Below are 11,947 nucleotides of genomic sequence, written 5' to 3'. Positions count from 1 at the left end.
GATAGATAGGATTTGAGTGTGCGGTCTCCATTGGTACATACCAATGTCCTGAGGGGTAGTACTCTCATTATCATCAGAAATTTCAGCAAGCACTTTTTCTAAATCAGAAATTTTCAAGTCTCAAATGACTTAAATCAATTCCTCAGTCAGACTAGGTTCTAATTCCTCTTCTTCTATCAAGCAGTCCATGAAATTCAACTCATGGATCTCATTATTATCAATGGGCTGTTTACATAAATTGAAAATATTTAGCTCTAGAGTCATGTTACCAAAAGACAAGTTCATCATTCCATTCCTGCAATTTATGATTGCATTTGAAGTTACTACGAATGGGCGACCTAAAATGATGGGAACTTGAGCGATAGCATTTACACATGGTTCAGTGTCTAGTACAATAAAATCCACGGGGAAGTAGAATTTCTCCACTTGGACTAGCACGTCCTCTAAAATTTCCCTTGGTACCTTAATAGAGTGGTTAGCGAGTTGGAGTGTAATCGTGGTTGGTTTAAGCTCGCCTAACCCCATTTGTTTGTAAACCGAATAAGGTACTAAGTTGACACTTGCACCCAAATCTAGCAAAGCATGCTCAATTTGAAAATTTCCAATAATACAAGGAATAGTGGGACTTCTCGGGTCTTTGTATTTGGGTACAATCTTTTGTTGAATGATAGCGCTCACTTTCTCAGTAAGGAAGGCCTTTTTGTGCACATTTAATTTCCTCTTTACAGTGCACAAGTCCTTGAGATATTTAGCACATGATGGAATTTGTCTAATGGCATCAAGTAGAGGAATATTGACAGTAACCTTTTAGAGCACATCCAACACCTCTTGATATTTCATGGGGACAGTTGGATTCCGAAGTCTAGATGGGAACGGAACTAGAGGCTCATATGACTTAGTCTCTTTATCCTTTTGCTGTTGTGGCTCTTGAACCATAGCCAATTCATCATTTTCTTGAGACAGTGGCTCATCCTCCAGTATTTCTACCGGTTGCATTATCTTGTTATTGACCTCTTTTCCACTTCTCAAGGTAATGATGGCCTTAGCTTGTTCATGATGTAGTTCACTTGGATTTGAGTCTCCAATGAAATGTGTGTTTCGAGGGTTTGGCATAGGTTGAGAAGGAAGAGTGCCTTTTTCTCTAGCATTTAGTTGAGTCTCAATCCTAGCCACAGTTGTCTTTAATTCCTGATTTGATTGGATTAGAGACTGATTCATTTGAGCTTGAGAGTTCATGAATGTTGTCAATGCATCCTCCACAGATGATCGCTTTGGCGGGGGCACATATGGTGCATTGTTAGGTGCCCCAAAGAAGTTATTTTGTGGAGGCATTTGAGGTGCATTGAGCACATTAATTTGTGGTCCATTCCTCCAACTAAGATTAGGATGGTTATGCCAATTTGTATTGTACGTGTTTTCCAATGGTTGCATAACTGACCTTTGGTAATTATTTATAACATTTGCTTGATCATGCTCATGCGTGATATTTTGTACAACTGAGATTATTGGACAATTCTTTGTGTCATGGTTTGTACCACCACAAATGCTACAAAAATTACCTAAGGAAGTGTTTGCTTTAACCGTATCAATCTTCCTAATTTCCAAAGCTTCGACCTTTCTAGCCAATGCAGCGAATTTTACATTAAGGTCGTCTTCCTCTCTTAGGACATACATTTCCGCTTTCTCTCTAGGAATGGGTCTAGTTTGGTCTGATTTAGCAGAGACATCCCATGTCTGAGTATTCTCTGCTAACATATTTAGAAAATCCCAAGCCTCATTATGATCTTTGTCAAGAAAGGTTCCACTACACATCATCTCTATGAACTGACGAGTATCCATGGTGAGCCCCTTTCGGAAAGCATCAATCACGTGCCATGGTTCATAACCATGATGTGGACAAGTAATTAGAATATCTTTGAAGCACTCCCAAGCTTGAAAAAATAGTTCATTCCCCTTTTGAGAGAATGACATGATTTCTTGTTTTAGTGCATTTGTTTTGTGCTCGGGAAAGAACTTTTTCAAAAACTCTCTACTTAAGGCTTGCCATGAAGTGATGGTATTAGGTCTCAGAGAGTTGAGTCATGCTTTGGCCCGATCCTTTAGAGAAAATGAGAATAACCTAAGCTTAAGTACATCCCTATTACCATTGTTTACTTGTAACGTTGCAATTACTTCCTCAAAGTCCTTGAGGCGCAAGTAGGGGCTTTCAGAATCTAAGCCATGAAATTTAAGAATTAATTGAATCACACCTGGTTTAAAATCAATGTTCCCTGTGTGAGCAGGAAACACTATACAAGATGGTAAAGTTGATCTCTCAGGGTGTAAATGTTCACGTAAAGTCCGTGGTTGGTTTAACACATTCTTATGAACTTCATTTTTATCCTCAAGAGGAGGATTATTTTGATTTATAGTTGAATCTGACAGATTTGGATTTGGATTATCAACTGGGTTTGCCATGGAATCCAAGTGATGTTGAGTGCCTCTTCTAAGTGAATGATCAAGGCCTGGAACTAGTCCCCCTTCAGAGGAGAGTCGATTGTTTTGATCCCTACTCCAACGGGACATAAACTATCCACACCACACAACAAATGCCACTAATTCAAATAGCAAGTATGATACTTAAAACAAAAATAAAAACTTAAATCAATAACCAAGGTGGCAGGGCCAACCATGAGGGTTCAGTCCACAAAGCAAAATAAATCAACAACCTAGGTGGCAGAGCTGACCATGAGGGTTCAGTCTATAAAGCAAAATAAATCAACAACCCAGGTGGCAGAGCCGACCATGAGGGTTCAATCTACAAAGCAAAATAAATCAACAACCCAGGTGACAGAGCCGACCATGAGGATTCAATCCACAAAGCAAAATAAATCAACAACCCAGGTGACAGAGCCGACCATGAGGGTTCAGTCCACAAAAAAAAATTAAAAATAAATAAATAATAAATAAATAAAAGTAAAACTAATGTAGAAATTAAATTATGCTAATCTGGAAAATAGATTCAGCGGATGATCTTTGTGATCAAACAGCAACTATAGGACAACCATAGCACTTGGGTGATAAAATCCCAAGCAGGGCAACCTTATGTCATAGTTAGTGCTTGAAAGACCCAACTGAATTTATTTTCAAAGAAAAAGAAAAGAAGAAAAAAAATAAAATAAAATAAAATTTATAGAAAATCTGGAGGGTTTAGAAGAAAACTTACCTTAACTATCTTGCACAGATTTGATCTATCTCAGTCTCTCCCCGGCAATGATGCCAAAAACTTGATTGCTTGCCTCCAAGTGCAGAGGTTCATAACTAATATCCCGTGAATACAGGGTCGATCCCACAGGGAGATGAATTGCGAGAAGAAAAAAAAATCAAATGCAAAATAAACTAAGTAATAAAAATTAATCTGATGATTTGATTTTGGGATTTTTGAATGGATGTAATTCAACTGAATAAAAAACACCCAAGCTTCAAAGTTCCACACATAGGTTAATGTTCCAAAATCATGATGACTTGGATAACACAACTAGGATCTGAGCACTATGGTCATCTTAATTGGAAAATAAAACACTTTAAATATTTTAATAAATGATATAAAAGATTAGAAAATAATGGATTTGCACCATTGACATATATTCTCAAGCACCAGTGATTTTAAGTATTCAATATCGATAGGATAATGAATATTAAAGAAATATAACAGGTTGAGAACATCTCCTATCTAGGAAATCTGATTAATCTAGGGTAAGCCTATCCATCAATGTGGATCTCATATGATGGAAACATATGGATCTTACAAGAGGATAAAAAAACAAAACCTAAATAATAGATAACATGCATACACCATTATTTTCATCATTAAAACAATCAATCATCATAATCTTAAAGAAATAATAAACCCATGTGCTTCCCTTCTAGCTTGGGCTAGAAGGAACTTAGAAAAACATAATTAAATTGCAGAAATAAAAAGCAACAAGAAAGAAAGAAGAAAAAAATACAAATAAAAAGGATCTAAAATAAAAAAACAACTTATAAAGCTTTAATAAAACTAAAAGCTCTTAAAAAAACCCCAAATATTGCTCTTGAATGCTTTTAATGATGTTTTAGAATGCCCTAGGAGGCCCTATTTATAAGTAGGGAACTCTAATTTTCGTACAAAGTTGAAAACCCTAGAAAACACCTCAAATACACGTATTTTTTCAAAATAGACTTCTCGCTGCATAGTTCATTTAAAATAGACTTCCTGCTGCGCAGTTTTCTAAAATAAACTTCACAGCTTCATAATACACTTTTTCAGAATGATTTTAGGATTCTTCACTTCAAATCTTCGATTCTCTTCATTCCTCGCTTGGTTTTTTTGGATCTTTAACATGTGAATTCTTTAATCTTGATCTCTTAAGATCCATCCCTTGCCTTGGTGATTTTTGAGCATCAAATTCTTACTTTTTAACACCCCTTTTCAGTCAAAGCTCTTAAATTCACCTTGCAACACATACATGAGTAAAATAGAATATTAAGATGATTTGTGTTCATAAAACCAAGATATAAATGGGGAAAATTATGCAATATTTGAGTCTCAACAATTACCTCCCAGTGTTGCTAGGGTTAGACATTTATCAGTTAATAACACCCACCACACGTGAAATATCCACTCTTATATAGACCATCACTACACCAAAATAACTATTTAGGAACGGTTCAAAACTGTTCCTGAATCATTCAGGAACGGTTTTGAACCATTCCTAAACGAGGCGTTGCAAAAAAAAAAGGAACGGTTCGAAACCGTTTTGAGTACCGTTTCAAATTTTAGGAACGGTTTTAAACCCTTCTTAATGTTCTCAATGGTCAGATTTTAGGAACGGTTTTGAACCCTTAAAGCTTCCAACAGTCAAATTTTAGGAACAAAATTGAGAGAAGATGATTTAGGAGACGTCGAATAGAACTAGGATTGTCCAAGTTCGGGTTGGGGTCCACTCACCCCTATTACACGTTATTTTTCGTGTCACCATTGTGTAAGAAAATGGATGATGAATTAAGTTACCAAAAAGAATGGTTGCATTTAGACATATGGACAATCCAATCAATTGTTCTGGACTGTCCATTCGGTTCCGGCCATCATTTTTGAGGGCCCAGCTATAAGAAAATAACTCCTGTTGGACTGCAAAATGGATAATCAGGATCATCTATAACAGAAAAATGGAAAAATAAAAAAGAAAGAGGTTCCTTCATCAACCTGAACCATCCATTCAGTAGGCCCCATGGAAGACCAACTGTTATAATAAAAGGAAAGGTCTAAATTCATATTGAATAAGCTCAGCTCATATACCCATGTTCTTAAATTTGAAATTATAAAATGAAAGGAAAAAAAGAATAGAAAAACCATGTAAGGTTGTGCAGACCCAGCAACCAAACACCCCTTCAGACAAAAAAGGTCCAAAAAACAACAAGGTGGTCCCCCAAAAAAAATAAAAAAACTCCCAACTTTCAATGCCAAAAGCCTCCACCAACAAAAAACCTCTTAACCAACTCCTCAAAAATCCAATCTTTCCCACATTCCACTCCCTCAAAGGCCTATAAAACATCAAATAAAGGGACTCAATATTCAAAAACATAAAGAAATCCAATCCCCTCAAGAAACAGCTTCTGTGCACGGAGTCTTTGACCAAACTTTCATTTTTTATTTTTATTTTTTACCATTGACTAGTCGCCACAAAGACGAGAAAAAGGCATCTATAGCTTAAAAGAAAAAAACCAAGATGAAAAAATTGTGGGAATTTTTCAAAAAGGAAAAAAAAAACTGAAAAACTAGTTCTGAGTAAAAAAATAAAAATTAATCCTTCTCAACTGGCCATGGATTCATTCAGTTTCTTGTTTTACACTATTTTTCCAGAGAAATTTTAAGAAAGATTGCTTGTCAAATGCAATTTTCAGGCTTTGCCCCATTCGCTTGTCACTTGACTTATCCCTTGAAAGAAATGCAATCCAGCCTCAAGGAAGAAGAACCTTCTAACTCAACTTGAGATCTGGGAATTACATAGAAGTACGACTTTCAAAAAGCCCTAAGGTTTGTATTTAATGTACTCTCAAATGGTAAAGAAAACATAAATTCAATATCACAAAGATATAAATACCCATGTAACAGGATTTCTTTCATTCAGATGCTCTAAGTTCTCAAATCAATGCATTCCCAAATTACTTTCATTTTGTTCTAACAAAGCAAAAATTAGATAATGGGTTGCCCCAATTTCCTTCAATTGGAGTAGACCTGTGTTAACTTGGCACATGCGTATAACATTCAGGCCACATATCGGGTGGAAAACAATGTACATTATCTAGCTAAAAGTCAGTCTAGAAAACCACTCAGACTAGTGTTTACACCCCAAGTATAGGGTTGTGATGTAGTAATAAACTCGGTAAGACCAAGGTCGAATCCACAAGGACTAAACCTTGTATGTAATCTGAAAGTAACTTGAACTAGATCTAGAAAAAGATGAAATCTAAACTTGGAATAATTGAGGAAATAATTGTGATTAAAGTGAGTAAAACTAATAAAATTCAAAGGTGGGAAACTAGGGTGCCAAGGATCCACTTGTAGCAATTGGGAAGCTACCTTGCATTGATTCAAGGACACAACTGGAATCAGAGTCCTATCCTATCCAATTGGTAAGAAGAGATTTGTTAGATCTTTGAACTTCTCATGGATCTAATAATCAATAGATAAAAGTGGTGAAGATTTGGAAGTGATTCCGTCACCTAACCATGCCCAGGAGACTATGGCAAACAACAACAATTTACCAATCTCACATCCAATCATAGGAGAATTATGAAAGTTAGGAAGGATTCCGTCACCCTACCATGCCTATAGGACTATGGTGAACAACAGGTCTTACTAATTTCACAATCTCAATAATGGAAAGAACATACTTAAAGCTATCACAGATCCATTGTAATTTAAGTCACAACAAACCATTAAAAACTAAAAGTATACCTTCATAATGAAACTAGAATCCAAAAGAGTTCAATAAAACATGAATCAAAACCAAGCAAACATCCCAATCACGCTACAAGCTTCACCTCTTAGCCTAGCTAAGAGGTTTAGCCTATTATAAACATACTAAAATCTTAGAAACGGAAAGAAATAAACAAAGAAAAAAGAAGAAGAAAGGAACTTCTGGAAACTGGCTTCTAGATTTGCCTCCACGGCTGCCCTCCACGTCCCAGCTCTCCTCTCTCTCTCTCTCTCTCTCTCTCTCTCTCTTCTTCACACGTATAAGATGATCACCTCACTCTCTTTCTCCTCCTTTTATAGCAGCAGATGATGGTAGTGGGTGGACGTCGGTGGTGTAGCTTTACGCACAGCAGCGTTACCTTTACACATCCAGAAAACGCAAACTGCTAGAGCGTCTTGCGTTTGAATACGTCTTTGGGATGTTGAAAGCCTCAACTCGAAAATCTGACTCCCTGGGAAGGGTCAAGACCCACTTCTCCATCATTTGAACGGTTTGGATCATCGATCCGACCATGATCAGAGTCATACAACGGCCCACGGAGAGCCGGACGTGCGAACGCACGTCCCTGCAGAAAACAGGGTACGGTGAGATGCTCGGTGGGCCCCATATTGGTGTTTTCAGAGAAATTCGACCTATTCATTGGATTGCTGGTGAGATTTCAGTCAGGAAGGAGTGGTTTTTATCGGGTTTTGGTGCGGTTCATTATATAAAATCAATTCGCCGTCCATCCTACATTTTTCGATGATCCACGTGTGTATGTGTGTGTGGGGCCAAAAGGACACCTAGGCTAGGGTCAAGGCCCCCCTCTGGTTACATTGGATGCTTCAGATCTTCCATTTAGATGATGGGTGGGCCCCACTACTCAAAAACGAACGGCGTGCATTAAGACGCTGTTGGGTTTTGAAAATGATTAAAAAAGTATCGGTCAACGCACGCTAACCGATTTCTTGAAGTTTGGTGCTCGTCACGCACCATGTAAAGTGGGTCCCACTTTGATGTATATGAGACATCCGCTCTATCCATCCATTTTTTCAGCTCATTTAATGAGTTGAAATCAAAATTGAAGCATATCCAGATATCAGGTGGGCCTCAAATCGATAATTCATGGGATGATCTGACTGTTGGACCACTTTCACAAGGATTTAATGACTGAAATTTGACGTGTAAGGTTAATTTATAGTCCTCAAGCCATATATAAAGTTTCGAGCCGAACGGATGGTGGGAACCCTGTGATCTTGCATTTTGGACGACTTTCAGGCCCCTTTGGACCAATCACTTGATTTTCTTAGATATCTGGCATGTATATTCTTCCATATTGGTTCCTTGGGGTCCGTCCCTTGCCTTGGTGATTTTAAAGCGTTAAATTCATTTTTTTAGTACTCGTTTTTAGTCCAGGCTCCTAAATTCATCTTACAGCATAAACACGATTCAAATAAGCAGTTAAACAGTATCGTGTTCATAAATTCAGATAATAACTGGGTCTACTCTGCAATATTTGACCCTCAACAACCAGCCACAAATGATACATGCATGTTTAGCATAACTTGTGGTCCGACTGGTTGGACTTGAGCCTTCTCAACTAAGAAATTGCACACGTGGCATACAATTAATTCAAACTAACCATCCAAATTATGGAAACCAGTTATAGCTTTCCAACTACATCATATGAATGATTCAACATGCATTAAACATTTATAGAAAATGAACATGAAAAATAAAGTAATGCTTCCCAATTATCATGAACAAATACTGTATGCTTATATACTCGTCATATTGGGAAAACATAAACATTGATGTAGCATTAACAAACATCACACGAGCATGAGGTATGCCAATAAGCAGAGTTCAATAACATCTCCCTGAATCACTGTCCAATGTCAATCGAGAAATGGGGAAAGGCAACTTTTGCAGTAGACAATGACAATTTCACTTAAAAACTGAAAATACATAAAATGCCCAGGTTCAACATATTTTAGAGAGGCAACCAACAATTTTATAGAGAGGTCTCCCAAATAAATCCTGAAATAATCAATTTGACAGTAATGAAATAAATGACTCAACACAAAAGCATGGGCATGTGACCAATGAATAAGTAACAAAATGATAAAGAGGCCCAAATGAAAAAAGGTGTTAATGGAATGATTGTAATATGAGGAGATGGCGAGCCCAAAATATCATTCAGTTCCACACATTATCAACGAGAACAATTCAGTGCCATCAAGTAATAGGTTCATGTCAAATGGTGCATTTTTTAGCATTTAAGGTTGCAAACAACCTGGGCATGGGCTGGTTTGGGGCTAAGTTTGGAACTGATTGGCTAGGCCTGTTGGGTTGGGTGGGTCTACACGAGATATTGATTTTGCATGTCCCAGGCCACCCTAACTACTTGAGATGTTTCCATGAGCAATGGATCTGATACCAACAAATGCATGCCGGGTAAACAATCATCAAATGCTAAGATTTCTTTTCTTTAAGTATCAAATCAGGAAACAGAAGTTACTCCTCAACTATCATACTTTGAAGGAACACTGATAGTTCTGAATTCTATAGTACAAGCAACTGTGAAAAACTTGATTTAAAAAAGAAAAACAACAGCTGCTAAGGAATTTACCTTGCAGAGATTATTCAGAGGTGTACTATGAGTAGTTTCATCCAGATATTTGAAGATAAATGACGTGTCAATCACTCTTGCATGATTTAGTTTTAGTGCTGTAGAAATGATTAAAAACAAAAATAAGTAAAGAGGAGAACAAACCACAAGCATGAAGCATTAGAAAAGAACACTCCCACAACAGCGTAAGAATGTCAATTAGGATGACTGAAAGAGAACTACTAATCAGAAATTTCAACAAATTGATTAAATTGAGCTTCTTCAAGAGTGACAAGGTCCTTTGCATACCTTGTAGATCATTATGTAAACTATGGCCTACTAAAATAGTCTCATGTGACAACAGCTTCTTCAAAGATTTCTACAAAATACAAAGACCAGTCAGTAAAAGAACATGCAGGAGCTAGCAATTAACATGTACAACTTACAATACCTGTAAATCTACCAAAGAAGAGGTAACTCCTTCCAAATCCTTAGCAGAAATTCCAGTAATCTCAGTTCTATAGTCAGCAACAACTTTATTAGGGTTTACAAGTTTGTCGACTTTAACCTGAAAGTGACACACCAAGAGTATAAACAACTCAAAAAAATGAAGAGGAAATGTACAAATTTCAATTGAGCATTTGCTTGTGTCCCAACAAACAGTACATACATATTCTTGCCTTCTGGTGACCCACATCATTCATATTGTAGGGACCATGGTGGATGGGAGATGTGCTGAAACTCCCACCCCCCCATCAGATCTTCCAAGTTTGTTCTCCTATTTTCTCGAAAACCTGCATTACATCTTTCATGTCCAGTCTGTAGAAACAACTAATCAAGTAAGCTATACAAGATGTACTTGGGATGCAGTCCACAAATACAATCAAAACATACATACAGTCCAAAAGGGTGAATTGTCTAAAAAAGCGTTAGACTATCGTCCCTAATCGGTGAACTCAGTAAAGTAATGATGCCAAGCAACAAATGAGACTTTTGTGGTCTAATTCAAGCATCAATTAATCCTAATTTATTCAAATATAATCCCTCTCAAGATAATGAAATCAACGCGATTAAAATAGAGACTAAACAAATCTAAGAGACAGAAAAGAACCTTACAAAGAAGAGAAACAAAAAGAGACCTTGGAAGAAATTCTCATAATTTGCTTATTCTCACATTTTGGGTTTTGAAGAAAAGAAAAGGAAGAGAAAACAAGAGAATTATGGAAGATCATATATAACTCAGATTAAACAAACTATGAATTTTAATAAAAAATAATAAAGAAACCAAAGCAAAGGGATGGTCGATCAACTACACAACAAGAGAAGCATGTGGTGGATCTTGAAGAAGATAGCCATCAAGAGTATATGACTCCTAATGGAGGAATGAAAGATGTTTCGGAAGAAGCTCCAGTAGAAAGTGCAAAACTTTTAGAACATTTGGATTCAAAATCATGTGTAAAGATCTTATTTCTTCTTTTCATTTTCATTGACATAGCCGAAGGTGTAAAACAATTCTAAGTAGCTCATCTAAATAAAAATTGGATGCATGCAATTCATTTTGTAATGACTTATTTATTTATTTTGAAGAGAAGCATTGTAACTATAAGTTTGACCCATGTTCACACCCCAAGTTTAAGGTTGTGATGTAGTAATAATCTCGGTAAGACCGAGGTTGAATCCACGGGGACTGAACCTTGTACGTAATCTGAAAGTAACTTGAACTAGAACTAGGCGAAGATGTGATCTAAATAAGGGAGAATTTGAAGGGAATAATTGTGAATAGCTTTGACTAAAACTTGTAAAATTCAAAGGTAGGAAACTAGGGTGCTAAGGATCCACTTGTAGCAATCAGAGAGACATATACTTGATTCACAAACACAACTAGATTCAGAGTCCTATCCTTATCCACAAGGAAGATATTTCATTAAAAATCAATCTGAATATCCTTTGATCTAGTTTCAAGAGATGAGAGGTATAAGAATTAGAATTGATTCCATCACAAAACCATGCCCATGAGATAAAGCAAACAACAGAACTTTAAGCAATCTACATCCAATCTAGGGAAGTTATGAACATTAGGAAGGATTCCATCTTCCAACTATGCCTAGGAGACGATGGTGAACAACAGGGTTCCCAAATTCACAAAACCTACAATGAAAAGAACATACTCAAAGCTATCGCAGACCTATTGTAATTTAAAGCACAACAAACCATTAAAAACTAAAAGCATATCTTATAATCAAACTAAAATTAAGAGGGTTCATCAACCATGAATCAAATCCATAAAACACCCCATCACGCTACAAGCTTCATCTCTTAACCCTAGCTAAGAGGTTTAGCCAGACATGATTAAGCT

The 11,947-nt window shown here is 36.7% G+C and overlaps 1 long non-coding RNA gene and 1 other non-coding gene across 2 annotated transcripts; one reads left to right on the top strand and one right to left on the bottom strand.

The window, feature by feature from the left end:
- Positions 1-1,882: 1,882 nt before the first annotated feature.
- On the top strand, positions 1,883-1,989 carry LOC131247575 (small nucleolar RNA R71). The gene has a single exon (XR_009171854.1). It is a non-coding gene; the product is annotated as a small nucleolar RNA R71 (small nucleolar RNA).
- Positions 1,990-9,612: 7,623 nt separating this feature from the next.
- Positions 9,613-10,108, bottom strand: LOC131247370 (uncharacterized). The gene is made up of 3 exons (XR_009171684.1): positions 10,043-10,108; positions 9,901-9,970; positions 9,613-9,710 (listed from the first exon to the last, which is right to left on the bottom strand). It is a non-coding gene; the product is annotated as an uncharacterized LOC131247370 (long non-coding RNA).
- Between the last annotated feature and the right edge of the window lie 1,839 nt (positions 10,109-11,947).

Source organism: Magnolia sinica, chromosome 5 (genome assembly GCF_029962835.1).
Source record: "Magnolia sinica isolate HGM2019 chromosome 5, MsV1, whole genome shotgun sequence".
Lineage (NCBI taxonomy): Eukaryota > Viridiplantae > Streptophyta > Magnoliopsida > Magnoliales > Magnoliaceae > Magnolia > Magnolia sinica.
The sequence above is the reverse complement of the archived record's forward strand: the minus strand, read 5'-3'. Positions and strand labels throughout refer to the sequence as shown.